The following is a 20,833-nucleotide window of genomic DNA, read 5'->3' on the forward strand; positions in this document are numbered from 1 at the left end:
TCCTTCTCGTTTGTAACCCCACTGCAGACTTCGAGCACCTAGGCTCAGGAATAAAGTTACCGACCAACTCAAACTGGACGTAGGGCACGTTGCCTAAACCAGTATAAACCCTGTGTCATTGAGTGCTAGGCCACCTCCGATCACAACGTATGGCAAAACTACAAATATTCACTAGTTGGTCACTTTTTGTACCGATAGTTGGCGCCGTCTGTGGGGAAGACGTTGTACGTTCAACACTTTTTGGTCATCGGATGGCCCACTTTTCCACCACGCTCGCCATGGCGGGCTCGGGCAATATGATTCGCTTTGGCTCATTGGAGTTTCCCGCACTCTCACCTATTGGGATATGGGTTCCACCTATCTTTGAGCCATCCTAGGCCTTCCTCTTCGGAATCCTGGACTTCATCACCGATCGGCTCGGCATACTACACCTACGTGAGGAGGCTCACATTCTGACACCCATTGGAGGGGTGCCCTACATCGACTCTGGGACGCATGACTTCGATGACACGGCATCTGCGCTTCTTTCCGAGCAAACTCTCTGCTCAAACCCCGCTGTGAGTAATGTACATGCTGTTATTTACTTACTATTCTCTATCTTCCGCCAATTACCCAGAGGAACCCCTGTTGTCCCCGACACGACCACCATACGACCGGTTCCCCTATGGCCTCGTGCCTTCCATGGACACATACACTCGGGGGCTCCGTAGGATGCCAGCGCCGCCCCCTCTCACATCTGAATTCATGGGAATGGCGAGCTATGCTCGCACCTATTTCCTCGACCTCATGGATGACGATGGCTGAGAGTGACGGCTCTAGCATTGGCGACATGGCGCCTAGCCACCGTCCATCCTAGGAGTACGCCATGGCGGACGCTTTGGGAGACCCACCGGTGGAAGCAGAGTCCTCACAGACTCACACCTCACCGGACTCTCATGTAGAGACCCCTGAGCTAACACGGGTGCACGGCGAGGCACTATGACAATAGTGGCTGCATCAGCCACCGACTGTGCCAGCGCGCACGATGCACTACACTACGCCCCGTGCACATAGATCGGCGAGGGGCGGCCAAGGTCACGCCCGTCAGGTCCAGCGCAATACCATGGATAGGGGGACCGATCCCCCATGGTTCATTCGGGCCAGTCAGAATATCACCGTCGTGGCAATGCTTCTACGTAGCTTGTCCGAGCTGAACGACCCTCACGAACAGGCGACCCACTAAAACCTCTGGACACTAGTGGAGACTGCCGCCATACAACAAGCGGAGAGCTAGGCCACCTCCGATCACAACTGTATGGAAAAACTACAAATATTCACTAGTTGGTCACTTTCTGTACCGATAGTTGGCGCCGTTCGTGGGGAAGACGTTGTACATTCAACACTTTTTGGTCATTGGATGGACCACTTTTCCTGCCACCCTCACCGTGGTGGGCTTGGGCGATACAATTCTCTTTGGCTCGTTAGGAGTTTCCCACACTCTCACCTATTGGGATGTGGGTTCCACCCATCTTTGAGCCATCCTAGGCCTTCCTCTTCAGGAATCCTAGACTTCATCGCCGACCGGATCGGCGTACTATACCTCCACGAGGAGGCTCACATTCTGGCACCCATCTGAGGGGCACCCTCCATCGACTCTAGGATGCACGACTTCGATGACGCGGCATATGTGCTTCTTTCCAAGCAAACTCTCTGCTCAAGCCCTGCTATGAGTAATGTACATGGTGTTATTTACTTACTATTCTCTATCTTCTACCGATTACCCAGAGGAACCCTGTTGTCCCCGACGCGACCAGCCATACGACCGGTTCCCCTATGGCCTCGCATCTTCCATGGATGCATACGTCGGGGGCTCCGTAGGATGCCAGCGTCGCCCCCTCTCGCATCCGAATTCATGGGAATGGCGAGCTATGCTCCCACCTATTTCCTCGACCTCATGGATGACGATGGCGAGAGTGACATCTCCAGCTTTCGGCGACATGGCGCCTAGCCACTGTCTGTCCTAGGAGTGCGCCATGGCGGACACTCCGAGACACCCACCGACGGAAGCAGAGTCCTCACAGACTCACACCTCACCGGACTCTCATGCAGAGACCCCTAAGCTGACATGGGAGCATGGCGAGGCACTACGACAACAGTGGCTGCATCAGCCACCAACTACGCTAGCGCGCATGGCGCACTACATTGCGCCCTATGCGCATAGACCGGCGAGCGGTGCTCGGGGTCACGCCCGTCAGGTCCAGTGCAATACCATGGATAGGGGGACCAATCCCCCACGGTTCGTTCAGGCCAGTTAGAACATCGCCGTAGCAGCAATGCTTCTACGCGGCCTGTTCGAGCCGAACGACCCTCACGAACAGGCGACCCACCGGAACCTCTAGGCACTAGTGGAGACCGCCACCATACAACAAGCGGAGAGCTCCATGTCACAATGCCAACTAGCGATCTCACTCGCCACCAGGGGAATGGGGACACGACAGATGGGTCGCTCCACCCGATCACCACGATGATCACCGAGCGCGGCACAGGAGGCCGCATTGGCACCCCATCTTGACTTGATGACCGCTCCATACCAACTGCCTGTCTATGCGTGGCTTGGGCCAAACCAAGACACACGTAGCAGCAACCGGAGTCCCAGCCCTGATGGCCTAGGGACCACAGACCTTTGTCTGAAACCTCCAACAAGCGCCGCTCCCGCCAAGCTCCAATGGAGGTCGAGGCAAGGGCAAGGCCAAGCGCCAGGATCAGGATGAGGGCCCCTCCATGCAGAGGGGGAAAAGAATAGAAAGAATCGCCACCGACTGGCCAACTCCGTGTTGGTTGCCATAGGCTAATCACGCGGGCACATAGCCCCAGCAGGACCCTCCGGGCCACTTCCATGAGCTCATCAAGAGCCCATGCACCAACCACAACTACCCCATCAAACACCTCTACAAGGACTGCCAGCTCCTCAAGCGCCTTCTGCGGTAGGCTGGTAGGCCACAGGAAGAAAAAGGTGAAGAAGCAGCAACCGTGAAAGGGGGCATAGCGAGCAAGGATCCGGATGACTGAAGGTTGAAGTGATCTGATCGGACGCCTATCGACCAAAGGACAACAACTACAACATTCTCTCCAAACACTTGGAACAGCTATGTCATTTTTTCTTCTCCTAAGTTTCAGTCTTACCATTGTTTACTTTGCATATGCTCCTATAAAAGCACCCTGACCCGAACACTTTTTGGCCCAAGGCACTCGGGGGCTCCACTAGGGGGCACTACTACCTCTCTGTTTTGTTTACTATCATATGGTGAAATTCCTTCCTACCCGATCAAAAGGGGAGTTCGTCCTTTAATTTCCCTTATGTAGCTTTGCTTTAAAACATTCCAACCGATCACACCCCACCTCTCCTTACGGTTACGAGCAGCTGAGCCCCATGGGCCATGCCTCGGGCTCCCAAGGTTGCAGCCTATGGGACAAACGGGCAGGTATGAGAAAGAAAGAATAAAAAACAAAATCATGATAAGGGAAAACTAAGGAACAAAAGGGAACAAGCTTCCCCGAACGGAGTGACTCCATCACAAAAAACTAAACCAACTATAGTCGTTAAGCACATAGGAATGTTTACACGAGGGCTCCCCCATGAACTTAAACTTTTTACGTTCACTAAACTACTTATATTTTACAAGCTATTGGACTGGCTCGGCGGCATCTGTTGTTGGTGCGACCGACGAAGGCGTGGGCTGCTCACTTCCCGGCGGCACGACATTCGGTTAGGTCAAAGCTAAGGCGACGTCCACCTCTGACCTAGGCTCCATGCCATCCGCAGGCTGGGCAACGTCCTCCCCACGCATGCTTCTGGCCATGTCTTCGCAATGGATGTCCATCACCCACTAAGAAGAGACTTGCTCTACCACCGACCTTGAGTGCGGCAGTAAGCTCTCCCTAATCGATTAGACGTCCTCCATGCTCAAGCCTTCAGCATACCCACTGCAGATAGTAGCAAAGTCTAGGTTCGGGTGGTGCATCGCCACCGAAGTCAGCACCCCCGATGCTCCATAGAACAACCCGCTCCTGATAAGGTCTCGAACCGCATCCAGAACCTCCGCCAGCTAGATGGCAGGTGCGCTAGTGCTTGGCGCTGACCTGAAGACTTCTGAGACGATGAGCTGGGCAATGTTGTGGATCTGGTCAAGGTCCCCCTTGAGAGCATGTCGCTCTTCACGGGACTTGGCCAGCTCCTCTGTGTTCTGGCTGAAAGTCGCCTTGACCATCTCTAGGTTCTGCTCCAGCAACCTCACCTTTCCGCCTAGCTCTGAAAGAAATGCAAGCTCAGAAACAGACTAAAGGAAGAAACCAACACGATGAGAAACAGAAAAGGTACGCACCGGCACGGAAGTTCTCAAGGTCGAAGAGTTCCCCCGCTTGTTGGGCCACCTACTCACACAACTGGGCGCTCGCCTCCTCCATCCCTATCACCCGGCCTCGGAGCACAAACACCTCCTGGTCCACCTCCGACCAGGCCTTTTGCTCCAACTCCAGGGCCTTCTGCGCCAACTCCAGGGCGCTCCGCTCTGACACCAAAGCGCTCCGCTCTGACTCAAGGGCTGCCAAGGACTCTCGGAGCACTGCCTCGGTGATCGCCAGGGATGTCCACAACCCCACCTTGGTCTCTACCTGATGGGCCTTCACCGCCTCGAGCCCTTGCTCGGTGGTAGTAACCTGCTCTGCTCCATGCTACCCCTCCACCTGCGCCACGGTCGCCTCGGCCACCTAGTCTTGGGACTCGTGGCGAGCAGACTCTAGTTGACACTCAAGCTCAGCCATCCAGGCATGCTCCATTCAGAGGAAGTGAGACTTGCAGGATGACATCCCCTTCAGACTCTATGAAAAACAAGCATGCTAAGGCAACCAACAAAAGATTTAGAGGTCAAGAACAAGTGTGTGAAACTCACCTCCGCGGCAAGCTACAGGTCGACCTTGACTAACTGCTGAGTGGACTTAACTCGCTCATGGGCATCTCCGAGCTTGGCAGATAGGTTGGTGAGTTCGGACACTGTGGCGTGCCCTTGCTCCCTAAGGATGTCCTAGAGCTGACACTCCTAGGAATCTTGGAGGATGAACTGCACCTTTGCTGGGTCCTTAGGGCAGGGCCACTCTAGGTCACCCTATGTGAGCCCACCAGAGGGCCCAGCCTCTGACTGGACCACCGCCAGCTCCCGTGATGACACCGGTGGCTCCACCACATCATCCTCCTTGTCATCGAATGAGATGTCCACCACCTCGGTCACGTGGACTAACGTCGGGTGTTCAGACTCTGTCCTGGTTGCGTTTTCCCCTAGTGCCTTCAGCTCCGACCACGAGGGTGAGCCGTGCAGCCCTCCACCCAGTGAGGTAGGGAGCTCGATCTCCCTCTCCTCTTCCACCGTAGCTAGTGGAGGAGGGGCCACGAGGGTTACTTCCAACGCAACCCCCACTACCAGCACCGGGATCACCACCAATGCTGATGCCGCCGCTATCACTGTAGTAGCAACCACCCTCAGAAGGGATGGGCTCACCGCCGCCACCCTATTCCCTCCACCACTCGCTGCGACAAGCTGTAGCGTGGGCCTCCATGCCTCCAGCATGGGAGTTGGGGCGATACTCAACCCTGTCATCGCCCGTCCACTAACAGAGGGTGTAGATAAGTCACACTCCAAAAAGACTCAATAGCAAATGATCGAAAAGGGACAAAGGAAAACATACCAGGAGGTGAGCGGCATGACTCTGAAGGCACGACCCAACATCAATAGGCCTACAGGGCCAGGACCGCTCCCAGGCTATGACCCGCACCCCCTCACTTTAGCCAGGGGTGGAGTCCTCTTAATCGGCTCCTACCTGGCCTGTCGGTCACCGTGACCCTTGGCTCGAGACTCCCTGACTAGAGCAGCGGGCGAAGCATCCTCTAGCTACGAGTCACGCGACACAATGGTGCCAGTCCGATCCTCGGACCGCCTAGCATGCTCGGCCACGTCTATGGTAGGCAGGGCATCCTCTGGCTGTGAGTCACGCATTGGCACTGCTCCCAGCGATGCACTGGTGCTAGTCCACTCCTTGGACCACCTAGTTTGCTCGGCCATGTCCACGGCAGGCGAGGACGGGACCAGCGACGCCATCAAGGGGCACGGTGACCATGTCTGCTTTGCCTCCCATTCTCCTATGGCATCCACACTCACCGCATGCTTCCTCAGTGTGGGAACCATCGCACACCATGTGGCCTCCTGCTCATCACCAGCGGACGTCGCCGTAGGGTCACGATGCTCCACCAAGGTCACAATGACCTCCCGACTTTCCTCCTCCTCGGAGAAAACCATGTCATCCACATCTGTGGGATCCTCCAACTTGAGCTCGGACTCGATGTCGCTCTTCCTCTCCCCGGCCTTCATGCATCGGGCATCCTCCTTCTCCTTCTTGTACTTCTGATGAACCACCTCGGTCTTCTTCTTCTTCTTCCTGGCATCTACTGCCTCCTTCTAAGTGGCCTGCCAGACCATGCCCTCTGGACCCTTAGGAAGGTGCGGCCGAGACTTGTAAACTCCAAGCCCCTACGGAATGTGTGGCTCCAGATCAAAAAATAGGAAAAGTAGAGGAGGAAGTACAGGCTAAAGAGAAGGGAGCATACCAGTCTGGACACGATCGTGGAGTTGAAGGGCATGGGCTTCCCTTCAACCCTCTCATTGGGCTTCGGCTGCAACACCCAGCCAAGGCGACTCTAGACCTTATCGTCCGGTAGATCCTCTGGAGACACATGGTTCGGGTCTGACGGGCCGCTATACAACCACATCGGCCGTGTCCTCTTCGCCAACAGTGCAACACAGCGGTGGTAGAGGGTGTGGAACACCCGCACCCTTGACCACGCCACACAAGCTTCTGGAGCTCCTCCTCGATGACCTCCACCTTCTTCCTTTCCTTGCGGGCACAACCCCATGACCAACTTTCTTGCTTCTCCGGCCTCTCACCGGTGAATGTTGGGAATGGCGCCTCCGCCAGATTCCTAATATAAAACCACTCCCCATGTCACCCCCGGTTGGAGTCGTAGGGGAGGTACATGGGATATGAGCCACCCGCACTCGGTTTCCTGTGCAGGGCGAAACCCCCCACCAGTGCGATCTCAGTTGGATTCCCCATCGTCAAGGCACTCCTAGAGAACAACCGTCGGAAGAAATCCACATGCGGCTCCATCCCAAGGAAAGCCTCATAGACGGTGATGAAGCCAACGATGTGCAGCACCCCCATTGTGTTAAGGTGCTGCAGCTCTAGACCCCACTCATTGAGGAGCCCATAAAGGAACCAGTGCATGGGGTACCCTAACCCGTGCTCATGGAAGGTAAGAAAGGACACCACCTCGCTAGGCCAAGGTTGCGGGAACTCCTCCCTCCCGAGAACCCTCCACTGGGCCACCTCCTTTGGTGGTAGGAACCCCTTTGCAACAAAGGCCTTCAACACTGACTCCCTCATGGTGGATGACCTCCAGTCCAACATTTCGCTCTGGGATCACAAAAGGATTGGTGAGTTCCTCTCTTCTCCCTCGCTCTCTCCCCTTTCTTTCCTAGAAACCACCGCGGCTCTCAGGAATGCTCACGACAAGAAGGAAGAGGAAAGGAGGTGGCAGATAAGGAACAGGCAAAAGAACAGGGCAAAAACCCTCCCTCTTCTCCTACTTAAGGAAAAGGGAACAATAGTTAAGGAAGCGTGCGCCGATTGGAGAAGGCGAAACGACAGAGCGAGAAACTCTCTCTCTTTCCCATTTAATGTAGATGAGATGCGGCCTGGCCGATAAGACATGCCCTGCTCAATGGAATGGCTCTTGATCAGATGGGACATGGTCTGGGCATGGCCCACCACTACTGCATGACCAACCACTACTGCATGCCAGGCACCAGAACCAAAGTGCCACCGCATGCGGGTAGCTCCCCACTTCCCTAGGCCAGACCTAGAAAAACCCAAAATGAGATCTTCGCTAGGAGAGACCATCAGCCCCCCTGAGTCGATCGAATCGCTTAGGATAAACACCGAGAGATCGGTAGGTATCAAAGGGATGCCCCATATAGGCCATGTCAACTCTGTCACGAACGATGAGCATGGGTCCCGGTCAGAAATTTCTGACTGGATCTCTCCAAACCCTATCACTCGAGTTATCAAGGTAAAAACTACCAAACCCCTCTATTTCTTTATAAATCATTACATACATCCATACGCACATTCATTCCATTCCCCTGTGCCTCCCGGATGATTTAGGTCCTAAACCGCCCGGGGCTCAGGAACTAAGCATCGCACGTGCAGCGAAATGCATCACAACGCTTTGTGTTGCATCACAAAGCGGTGGTTGCCTCATTCAACATGAGCAACCAATAGAGCTAGGGGAGAAAAACATAGATGAGCCCCTTGCAGCCCTCGCCCCATCTGGCAGACAGAGTCATCTCAACCTTCTCATTTGATCCTAAACCTCTTGCCAAGCCCACAAAATCTCCATCGAGGGGAGGCCATTAGGGCACCTGGGTCAGTCTCCGAAATGACCCAGGCATCTGTCGAGTTGCAGGTAAAGGAGCAGTGGAATGTCACAAGAGGGCTATGTTGACCCCGCCATGAACGACGACCTAGATTCCACTCGATCAGACCCGTTAGCGAACTCACCGAGCGCGTCACTCGGGCCCGAGTGATCGGGACAAGCGACAAAACTCAGCCCCTCTGGTTGTGAGGAACCGAGGATGGGGTAATGCATGTAACTCACACCAACCCCTACTAAGGCCCAACAAGGCTCGGGGGCTCAAGATACAAAAAGCCTGGGTCTACGACCCTGAACTCGCCCCTTCCAACTGTGCTCCAAACACCTAGGTCTGTGACCTCGATCTTGCCCCATCTGGCTACACTCAGATTGTGCTCCAAACACCTAGGTCTACGACCCCAATCTTGGCCCATTCGGCTACACTCCGACTGCGCTCCAAAAACAAACTAGGTCTGCGACCCCGATCTCGCCCCATCCGGCTATGCTCCGACTATGCTCCAAAAACAAACCTAGGTCTACGACCCCGATCTTGCCACATCAGGATCTATAAGCTCTGGCTCGCCCGATCCCAAACTAACTAAACTGACTACCTCACCCGATCCCGCAGCGCGCATCGACGCCAGGATCCGCAAAGCTCCATCTCACCCAAATCTCTAAAATGACTAAACACCATGGCTGCGCAATGATGCCCTAGTTGAGAACTCCATCTCAACTAAAAACATGCACACACACCCGCTACCTAATACCCCCTAGACGGCTCCGCATGAACTGCCTAGGGGCTCGGGGGCTACAACCATGGGTGCGCTCGCATGCACCTGTCGACAAAACAAAAAACCTCCCCCGCTGGCGACATGGAAAAACCTTCCAAATAGTTCTACCCAAACCGCCTAGGGGCTCAGGGGCTACACCCGCGGGTGTGCTCATGCGCACCCACCATTAAGGCAAAAATCCCCCAGACTATTCTGCCCGAATCGCCTAGGGGCTCGAGGGCTCCTGTCGGGTTCATAAACCTGGGGTCCCTCAAGGACCGGCTTCCACACCCAGGCTCAGCCCATGCAGACAGCACACAACTCATGGGTTGGCCCAAGAGTCTAAAACAACAGGCCAGAAGGGTGGTCCAGTCACCAATCGGAAGGTCTGGCCATGGAGGAATAGCGTCCACTTGTTGACTACTTTGGCCCACCTTTCTGACTGGAGCACTCACTTAGGACTCCAGTCGCCTCCAATAGCCTCTCTGATCGGAAGGCCTAGCCCAAGGACTACTTCTAACTCTGACTTCATGTCTCCGACCAGGGTTCGTAGAAGCCCTGCTCACCGCTCTTCTCTAACTGGCGCAACCAGAGCCGACTGGGACCAACCGATCAGGGACACCCAGCTTAGAAAGGACCAGGAAACAAACGGAGAAAGTAAGGCAGGGCACACAAATCAAACCACTGATACTAGGGACCATGCCCTGAACACCTATAGGAACAGTACTCTGCAACCTCCTTGACACACACAGTGTTGTAGGTGCTGACTTTTTTCCCTATAGTATTATGGGCGCCATTGATTCCCATACGGTAAGGCTCCCCCATATGCCTCTAGGCATCAACAGTGTTGTGGGCGCCGAAATTACCATATGGAGTAAACATGGTGAAAACCCCTCACATGCCTTTGGGCATCAACAGTATAGCAGATACCAATATCCGCCATACCCGAACAAGACGACGTAACCTCCCACTATGCATCTAACATTCTATAGTGACATCAACAATGTTGTTGCGCCTACCATTATCCTGCACCCGTTGGCGTGGGCAACAAGGCTTAGAAGCATTCATACTCTCTCCCTCTCTCTTGTAAGGCCATCCCCTTCATCTATAAAAGGGGATGTGCTCTCTCCTAATAGACCAAGTTAACCCAAGTTGATTCAAGCTCAGTCCTATTAGATTCATTAGATTGATCAAGTTTACTAGCTCACAACCATAGAACCACCAGGGTTGGACCTCAAGCACACGCTTGAACACTTAAGCCCATAGCGTAGCTCCTATCGCTCTCGGCCCTTCTGACCAGAGCCGACCGGACTTCTTGCACACCCCATCTTTCTCCTTCTCGTTTGTAACCCCACTGTAGACTTCGAGCACCTAGGCTTAGGAATAAAGTCACCGACCGACTCAAACTAGACATAGGGCACGTTGCCTAAACCAGTATAAACCCTATATCATTGAGTGCTAGGCCACCTCCAATCACAATGTACAGCAAAACTACAAATATTCACTAGTTGGTCACTTTCTGTACCGACACATGACTTTGAGTGTGTTCAAGTCAGTTGGTTAGTTAGAGTGTGTGTGCATGCATTCTATTTTTAGTTTGTTAGCTGAGTAAGGAGTCAAGGTGGTGGCTGAGTCTTTAGGAGCTACCAGCTAGCATTGAAGGCATGCAGTGGAGGAGCGAGCACAAAAGAGGACTGAGTGGTTCATGTGGATCATGCGCGTCCATCGTGCACACAGAGTTTGTGGCTCTTACATGAGCTAAGGCCATGGGCTATACAAGCCAATGTGATGTGTTAGCTCAACCTGAGCCGAGTCATGTGTTTAAATAACAAAAGCCAAGATGCAGGCACTCGTCACCAGTGGCTGTTCATCACTGCCAAGTCTATGTCTATTGTTCATGTTTTCGTGATCGTCTATCGATCCTTGGTTCCAACAATTGGTATCAAGAGCCTAGGTTAGGGAGTGAAGAGCAAGTTGAAGATGTCGACGTTGAAGGTCAAAGACTCGAGCTCCAATAGCCTCGGTGATGGCACACCATGTACAGTTCATGGTGGAGCACATCTTCAGCGGCATGGTAGAGATCCCAAAGCCTCATCGTGGGATTCATTCGTGCTGGTGGTGGCTAGGTATGAGGTGGTGATCAATGATGGTGGCACACTGAGGCACTGGGCCATGTGTCAGGTCTATGAGTGCGTGCCTATGGTGGCACAAGGCACCATGGCATTGGTCCATGCATTGGTTCCTACCTTGGTACAACTATGGCATGCTAGTGGTGGTGGCGTTCGCCAGTCGCTACGATGTGATGAAGCTCCATGTTGTGTGTTCGTCTATGGGGGTGCGGGGCACGTAGTTGCCTTGGTGAGGCAGATCTAGAGTATCGGCGTGTGTCACCAGTAAGTGAAAATGGCGTGTGTCGCTGAGAAGAAGGTTGCGACATTCGCATGGAGATGGGGCATGTAGAGGTGGCTATGTTAGGTCAGGAGGTCGTAGCGGTGGTGTCGTGGGGTCAGAACCACGGCAAGCATTGTTGTTCGAGTCGGTGTCAGAGTACGGGTCTCCGGTGGCTCGGGTGGACTCAAGAACACAAGAATCATACAGAAGATGCAACAGGTTTATCCTAGTTTGGGTCAATCGGTGCCCTACGTCCAGCAGCTGATGATCCTTGTACTTAAAAGCACCCAAAATTGAGGGGTTAGAACAGGGTTGTAGAGAGATTGGTAGGGGGTTAGCTCTGTGCTAATCCTAAGGTTGCCTTGCCGCTGGTGGTGCCTGCCCCTCGTCAGAGAGGGGGAAGATGATAGGATGTGGTGGAGGAGCTCTCAGTGCCCCTCGGTGGGTTGCCTTGCTCTCAGTTCTGAGCAGAGGCCAAGGAATGGAATAAAGTGGAATGATCTATCCTCTCCTTCCCCCTCCCCTAGGTCTGACCTTATCCCTTATATAACGAGATAGGTCGGGTACATGGTAGTTTGGGGGAACTAGTCTACGATCTACATGCGCTAGAGTCTAGGAGGGCCCTACAGCGACGCGCTATGGACTGTGGTGGTGTTGTGGAGATGAAGAAGCCTTGGGCACTGTCCGGCTGCTCTATTTTGACACTTTGTGTGTTAGGCTGTGTTGGCTTAGACTGGCCTCCCCCGAGTGGACCTTCTAGAATCTTCTTGGTGGTGAAGGATGTCATCTTCAAGGGCTGTCGTGTGGGCCTAGGGGCCTCGGAGCCCCTAGAGGCCACTAGGAAGCTTTGTCTTCTTGTGTCATGTCCCGTGTGTGATCTTGTTGGAAAAGTGGCCAGCAATGCCATGCCCAAGGGGCAGCGCCAGGAGCCCCTGAACCTCGATAGCTTGGGGCATGTCTTCTTGCGCCCGAGCCTTGGCTATGTCATTGGGGTCGATCAAGGGGTCTTGTTCATTCGGGAGCCACTGGAGCTGAGGCTTAACATACCCATATGTTAGGTTCTTGTCATGCGGCTGTGGCAGTGATGAATGGGAGTTTGTTAGAATAATCATGACTTTGAGTGTGTTCAAGTTAGTTGGTTAGTTAGCATGTGTGTGCATGCATTCTATTTTTAGTTTGTTAGCTGAGTCAAGGACTCAAGGTGGTGGCCAAGTCTTTACGGGCTAGCAGCTAGCATTGAAGGCAATGGGCTATATTAGCCAATGTGAGAGTGCTGAGTGGTTCATGCAGATCGTGCGTGTCCATTGTGCACGTAGAGTTCATGGCTCTTACATGAGCTAAGGCCATGGGATATATTAGCCAATGTGATGTGTGAACTCAACCTGAGTCGAGTCATGTGTTGGAATAATAGAAGCCAAGATACATATGTTTGTCACCATGGTGTTCGTTGCCGGCAAGACTATGTGTATTGTTCATGTTCTCGTGATTGTCCGTCGATCCTCGGTTCCAACATGGATGCCGTTGAAGGTGTTCGGGTCATGGGCAAGCTTGTACACGCACCATGTGCAACTAGTGCTGTGGCTCATGGGCCTAGAGTTTGACTAGGTGGAGGACCTAGGGAACAAGAGCGACAAGGTGCTGTGCCACAACCCCGTGCACAAGAAGGTGCACGTGCTCGTCCACAGTGGTTGCACGCTCTTGGAGTCCGTTATTGTTATCAAGTACCTCGATAGGGGGAGGACCAGGATGTGGTGGTGTGCTAGGTCCACGAGAACCTAGCCATGATCGAGGCCAAGCTCTATGACGGTGCGTTCAGGGGCCTCTGCTTATTTAGCGGCAATGAGGTGGGCCTCCTAGATGTTGTTCTAGGCTGTGACCCCTACTGACTAGCCATGTTTGAGGATGTCACCAGGGTGTGGCTCATGGATGTCGACTCCTTCCTGTGCTTCTATGCCTAGCTACGTGACATTGAGTGACCTCTCCATCTCCACTATGTTGAAGAAGTCCATGAGCCATGTTGTAGGGCTACCTGGCTCGCCACTGTAGTGTGGCCTCTAGGTGCACCAGCACGGCACCGACTAGGAGCCCATCGGTGTCACACCTCTCCCATGCTGGAGGCTACCCATGGGGGGCAGAGTGGAGTGACGGCGCTCCCATGGTGGTCGTGCGAGCGACGGCGTGTTTGGTCTAATGGAGGAGCTAGGGACTGGATGTTTGTATCCCTTCCTATACACATACATGCCTGACAGTGGGCCCTTATATGTGGTAGCCATAGAAAATGACATGGACAAGTGTGGGGGTATAACCCCCAATACCAGCAGGGCTGTACATGGGCCGAGCCACTAGAGGAGGTCTAGCCCACAAGATGATGCATGGACCACACCACTAGTGGAGGCCTAGCCTACAAGACAATGTCGTACAAAGCACAACACAAGTCGGCATGCCTCGTAAGACTATGTGAAGATCTTCAGTGATCTAGGAAACTTGCTCGGATATGCTAGATCTCGAAATATCTATAACTTCCTATCTTGTAAAATTGATTAGGATAGAAACAACTAATCTATAACCCTACCCCTCGGGCTATATAAGGCGGGTAGGGACCCTATGGGGGTATAACCCCCGATACCAGTAGGGCTATACATGGACCGAGCTGCTAGGGGAGGTATAGCCCACAAGACGGCACATGGGCCATGCCACTAGTGGAGGCCCAGCCTATAAGACGACGTCGTGTGAAGCACGACACTGGTCGACGTGCCTCATAAGACTATGTGAAGATCTTCGGTGATCTAGGAAACCTGCTCGGATATGCTAGATCCCGTAATATCTATAACTTCCTATCTTGTAAAATCGATTAGGATAGAAACAACCGATCTATAACCCTACCCCCTAGGCTATACAAGGCGGTTAGGGACCCCCCTCATTTTCATCTCATCTCTCATAATACAATCCACAAAGACATAGGACGTAGGGTATTACATCAAGCTGAATGGCCTGAACTTGTCTAATCACTATCTCTTGCGTTCTGTGTCACCATCCAGTTCCCTCACGTGCACCTCCACCGATTCATCTAGTATAGTGGGCATACCCCTTGGTAGAATGCCGGATGTATTTCATCGATAGTGGCGCGCTAGGTAGGGGCTATGCGTGCTAAATTCATGGTGAGCCAGATGGTCACCTTCCCAAGCTCCATGGCCTTTCCAAAGCCAGGCCAGATCTTCATGGTCAGATCCATGACCAAGGTCATCGGCCTCGACAGTAATGGGGAGATCATGGAGGCGGTGCAGGATCACCCTACGCTGATCGCGCCAACACCTACAATGACATCTCTAATCTCGGCGTCCAACCACTGGGTTGGGAGATCCATCAGCAATGATGATCTGATTGCATCCATCGATCGGGTCATAGACCGCTTAGCAAAATGTTAGCTTCTCAGTGGATTCGGTCTTAGATCAATCTAGAGCGAGTGATGAATTTCCCGCACTCCAAGATCACCAAACCAATGCAACCAAGCGACCTACTCAGGCCACATCATTCAAGGTGGCTAGATTTTGATATGGTGATCACGACTGCTCTAGAGGGACACATGGTGTGGCACCAACCACTTCCCACTACTAGCCTATGTTTGGCCTGACTACGAGGCCCCAATGGAGGCCCCACCAAAGCCTTATCCCTTTGGGCTAGAGGGTGTAGGATCTACGTACCAGAATGCCATCCACCACCTTTTTGTCAACAACGTCGAGTGCAACCATGTCACCAACCTCTACATGATAGACCCGACTGACTCTGGTCAGCCTATGCTCGTGGTCAACATGGTGGTTGTTTGCTAGCACTCAGGATGATCCCTCTCTTCTAACTGAATCTCTCCACAACATTCTAAATGAGAGCCTCGATGATTATTCTGAGGACTCAACCAAGAACGTATCAAGCTACCCTACTTTCCCTCTAGGGTTCAGGGGCATGATTTTCCACATCAGCCATGACAGCGTCACTAAGGATGGTGAAACCGCTGAAGAGCGCGAAGCTCATCTAGCGAAGAATGTCGATCGCCAGCATCGCCAAGATGCAGAAGCAGCCCAAGGGGCCGATGAGGATGGTCACGGCATGCCTTGCCATCAACGTAATCTAGAGGAGTCATTTGACATGGTGGATAACCAGCTAGTCTACTAGACTCTGAGTGCCAATCTAGCTATCGCTTTCAATGAGCTCGACAAACTCCCTCACACGCCAAAGGTCGAGGAGGTCCGAGCACATATCATAGTAGCGCAAGTCCAAGTCAACGAGTTTCAAAATGACACCCCATCTTATTCCACCACATCAGCTCATAGCCTCTGCTCCCACCACGATGGAGGAGTTTGGCATCATGGCACCGAGGGCCCTTGACCTTAGGCAGGAGGTCCCTACCTCTATAGAGGATCTAGAAGCAACTATGAAGCTCATTCACACCATGATGGCCACCCACCATGACCCCAGGGAGTTTAGGGTGGTAGCCACAACAAGGAGGTCAATAACCCCTCCCTCGTGACCTTCATGACCACATCAATGTCGGTGTAGATGTCCATGGCTACATCAAAAACAATAGGTCCACACGCTACAAAGCAGAGATGGAGCATCGCTGGCAATTCGACTGCCAAACATGAGGGATTTGCTATCCGTCAAGCACCACTTCCCACTGGTACAATCAAGGCTTCGCCCCTTCATGGAAAGGCTTCGAGCCATCTAGTGGCCTATTGGTTTCAAGGTTCTTGGTGTTAACCCCACTCAGTGGCTAACTCTATGAAATCGCCGCCTTCAGGTTAGATGTTAACACCTATCTACTCATCATGTTTAACCAGTCTACGAACAACTAGCTCCTTAGCCTATGGGAGAATTCCATCCGATCTTGGGATGACCTCAAGAAAGTTTTCACTAACAATTACATGGCTATGTGCGAGTAGCCTGACACCAAGTATGACCTAGATAAGCTTCATCAATCCTCTAGGGAGTCCCTATGTGACTTCATCTGGTGCATCTCAGAGATAAGAAATTATGTTCCCAAATTCACTGACACTAAGGCCATCGCTGCTTTCACCAAAGGGCTCTGGCATGAGCAACTCCATGGCAAGCTATACCACAAGAGGCCCACTACCATCGGCAAACTAATACAAATAGCAAACAGATATGCCAACACCGAAGAAGCCAAATGGGCTGCCCGCTCTGCTCACCACCAACGTCACGACGATGACCGTCATGAAGACAAGCGCTATGACAACCGCAACCACTGCCATGATGACCAAGACCACCATGATGACTATGACCACCACCAAGATGACCATAAGCCCCGGTGTGACGACCACCCAAATAGCTTGAGAGGCAGATAAGGCCACCATTGTTGGCCTAATAGCTCCATCAACACCGTCAACGCCCATGCCAAGCGCACCTACAACGCTGATTTCGGCAAGCTGCTAGACGGCCCATGTCCTATCCACAAGGATGCCAACCACACTAGGTGAGAGTGTAGAGGCCTAAAGACAACGCTCGGTGGTGAATCATCAAAGAAGCCATGGCGTGATGATGATGAGACCAAAGACGGTCAAGGCAGAGATTGAGGCAAGAGCAAGGGTCCAACCTACCAGGACCCCACCAAGACCGTCACCACTATCTTTGGTGGGAGAGCTATCTCTAAAGACAAGTAGGAGTACAAGCTTGTAGCTCGACGTGTCATGTCGATCGCTACATATGATGGCCCCATTGCTGATCCCAAGTACCCCGACTGGTCGGAGCACCCGATCACCATCTCTAGGGCTGACTAGTGGTCGAATATCCCATATCTAGGGCATTTCCCACTTGTCCTGGACCTCATCATCAAGGATGTGTGCTTCTAGAAGGTCCTCATCGACGGAGGGAGTGCCCTCAACATCCTATTTGCTGGGTCCCTAGAGGAGCTAGGGATTAAGAAAGAAGACCTTACCCCCATGGACTCTCCATTCTGGGGGATCGTTCTTGGAAAAGCATCCCTGCCTCTAGGATAGATTACACTATTGGTACAATTCGGCACTGCCAAGCATTTTCACATCGACTACATCAAATTCCTGGTTACCAACTTCAACACGGCGTACCATGCCATCCTTGGTTGACCAGCTCTCACCAAGTTTATGGCCATGCCGCACTACATGTACCTGGTGTTGAAGATGCCATCAGAGTAGGGGGGTCCTCTCCCTGCGCGCCAACCTCGATGTCTCCTACTCCTACGAGAAGGAAAGCTTCGCACTCGCCGACTGCTACCGACATCTCCATCCGCATGCAGGACTGCCTTGCGTCTTCATAGCAGATTTCCCCATAGGACCTAGAGATCCCAACCATGGAGGCTCCTCGAGCGTCAACCAAGTCCAAGGAGGTGAAGGAAGTGGTCCTCGTCCCCGGCAACTAGTCTAAGACTACTCGGATTAGGGCTGACCTCGATCCCAAATAGGAAGACACGCTCGTTAGTTTCCTAAGGGAGCATGTTGACGTGTTCACATGGAAACGGGCAAATAAGCCCAGCGTGCCTTGGGAGTTGATTGAGCACTCCTTAAATGTCTTGGCAACCACTAAGCCGATCAAGCAGAAGCTTCGACGATTTGCGCAGGACAAAAAAATGGCCATTAGGGTAGAAATGACCTGGCTCTTAGCTACTAGTTTTATCAAAGAGGTGTATTATTCGCTGCGGTTATCCAACCTAGTTCTTGTAAGAAAAAATAATAAAGAATGGAGAATGTGCATTGATGACACCGATCTCAACAAACACTGCTTTAAAGACCCCTTTGGCTTACCTCGCTTTGATAAGGTCATAGATTCTACAGCCGGTTCCAAGATGCTATTCTTTTTAGATTGCTACTCTGGTTATCACCAAAACGCGCTGAAGGAAGAAGACCAGATTATGCCCTTCGGCGCCTACTGCTACATGACCATGTCCTTTGGGCTCAAGAATGTGGGTGCGAGTTATCAAAGAGCCATCCATCGCTGCCTCAAGGACCAGATCAAGAAGAACATCGAGGCTTATATTGATGACATGGTGGATAATTCTAAGACTACCGACACCCTCATCGTCGACCTCACCGATATTTTCAAAGCCTTAAAAGTATACCGATGAAAGCTAAATCCCACTAAGTGTATTTTTGGCATTCCATCTAGTATCCTGCTAGGCAACATCGTTAGCCACTGTGGCATCGAAGCCAACAAAGAGAAGATAATGGTGGTGACCAACATGAAGCCACCGACCTATGTCAAGGACATCCAGAAGCTAACAGGGTGCATGGCGGCTTTAAGTCATTTCATATCCATCTAAGCGAAAAGGGACTCCCCTTCTTCAAGCTACTCAAGGCTCAAGAAAAATTTGTCTGGTAGGAGGACATTGACAAGGCATTCACTGAGCTCAAGCAGTTCCTCACCACACCTTCGATCATGATCGCCCCCCAAAATGATGAAACTCTGCTAATCTACATCGCAACAACCAACCGGGTAGTCAGCACCGCCATCGTTGTTGAATGAGAAGAGGCTGGACATGCATACAAAGTCAAGCACTCAGCCTACTTCATCAACGAGGTCCTAAATGAGTATAAGACTCGCTACCCCTAGGTCTAGAAGCTGTTGTACGCCATCCTGATCACATCCTGCAAGCTCCATCACTACTTCGACGCCTACCATGTAGCGGTAGTCACTTAGTACCACTCGATGACATCCTCAGCAACAAGGAAGCTAGTGGTGACATCTTTTAATGGGTAGTCAAGGTTAGCACCTATACCATTGACTTTAGGCCTCACCACACGATCAAGTCATAGGTGCTCACTGACTTCATCTCCTGAGTGGACGGATATGCAGACTCCTATCCCAGTCGACCACCTCGAGCACTAGACCATGAACTTTGATGGGTCTCTCAACCTCGATGGTGTTGTGGTAGGTGTATATTTCATCTCACCATCGGGGGATAAGCTTCGCTATGTCCTTTGCCTACACTTCTGAGCATCCAATAATACCACTTCTGGCAATGGACCGGCTAGTCTAGTCAAAGCATGCACAAAGGCATTGCACCCCTACTGATCACTCCACTCACCCGCTTGCACTTCCTCCCTCTCGTTCTGCCTTGCCAAAGTGAAATGCCAAGATCGCCATTGTTGCTGCTAGCTTCGCCACCAGCGTTGCACCATCGTCGTTGCACCACTACCCAATCTAGCTCTCTAGCAGCTCCACCATCATCACCTCTTCCACCCCGACCTGCTAGCCCAACTTGCTGAGCTAGGGTAAGGGCACATTTCACATCGCCATCGCCATGATTTCGTTGGAGCGCCGCCATGCACTTGGCTCACCATGGCCACACCATTCCACCACACCTCATGTCCTCCTCTTCTCTAGTCGATAGCCACTTTGTGGTCCTTATGATTAGGCAAGAACGATGTTAGATGCTACTGCATGGTAATGTAGGAACACATCGCCACTCTCGCTGCGGCCACCATGGCCGCCGTGGCACTCGAGCTCACCATTGTGGAGCTGTCCCATCGCCTCCCTTCTCTCTCGCATGCCTTAGGTTGAGGAAGCCTAGACCTAGCGGATGGCATGACGGAGACCTGCCTTTCATCGCCATCTAGCCGGAACGACAAGAGCACCAGCATGCTCTGTGCGCCACTACCGTGGCATGAACACGGACGAAGCTCACCGCCACCTCACCATATCCCTAACCACCATAGATAGCTTCACAAGGATTCCATGAAGCCATAGCGCACCTCACCAGAGCCCATGATGGCCAAAGAACACCGGCATACCATGGTGCTACCTCTGCCATCTGCCATTACCGTTGGTGAGCTATCTCCGGTGAACCCAAGGTCTTGTCTTCACCACCAACCGATGTTGCTCGTTGTGGGGAACACGTTGGTGTCACCGTCGTCACCGGTGATCTCATCACCAGTGAGATAAGACTAGATGGATCACCTCCTCTGCTTCTATATCACTAACGCATGGGTCCTACTAACCCATGGGCCCCATCTATCAGTCACTGTGTGTCTTGGATTTCTTATTTGTTTTCACAGATTTGAATGTATGTTTCAAAAATTCATAAGTAGAGTTGTAAATGTCCAAATGGAGTGAACCAAATTTTGTTGGTTTCATCATGGAGTGTAGTATTTGATAAAAATATAAAACCTACTATTTGGGATATTTTTCTAGG

At 52.3% G+C, this 20,833-nt stretch overlaps 1 pseudogene; it reads left to right on the top strand.

Moving 5' to 3' along the window:
* The first annotated feature begins 13,095 nt into the window (after positions 1-13,095).
* On the top strand, positions 13,096-16,180 carry LOC136460591 (glutathione S-transferase U8-like; annotated as a pseudogene).
* The last annotated feature ends 4,653 nt before the right edge of the window (positions 16,181-20,833 follow it).

Source organism: Miscanthus floridulus, chromosome 6, assembly GCF_019320115.1.
Source record: "Miscanthus floridulus cultivar M001 chromosome 6, ASM1932011v1, whole genome shotgun sequence".
NCBI classification, from domain to species: Eukaryota; Viridiplantae; Streptophyta; class Magnoliopsida; order Poales; family Poaceae; genus Miscanthus; species Miscanthus floridulus.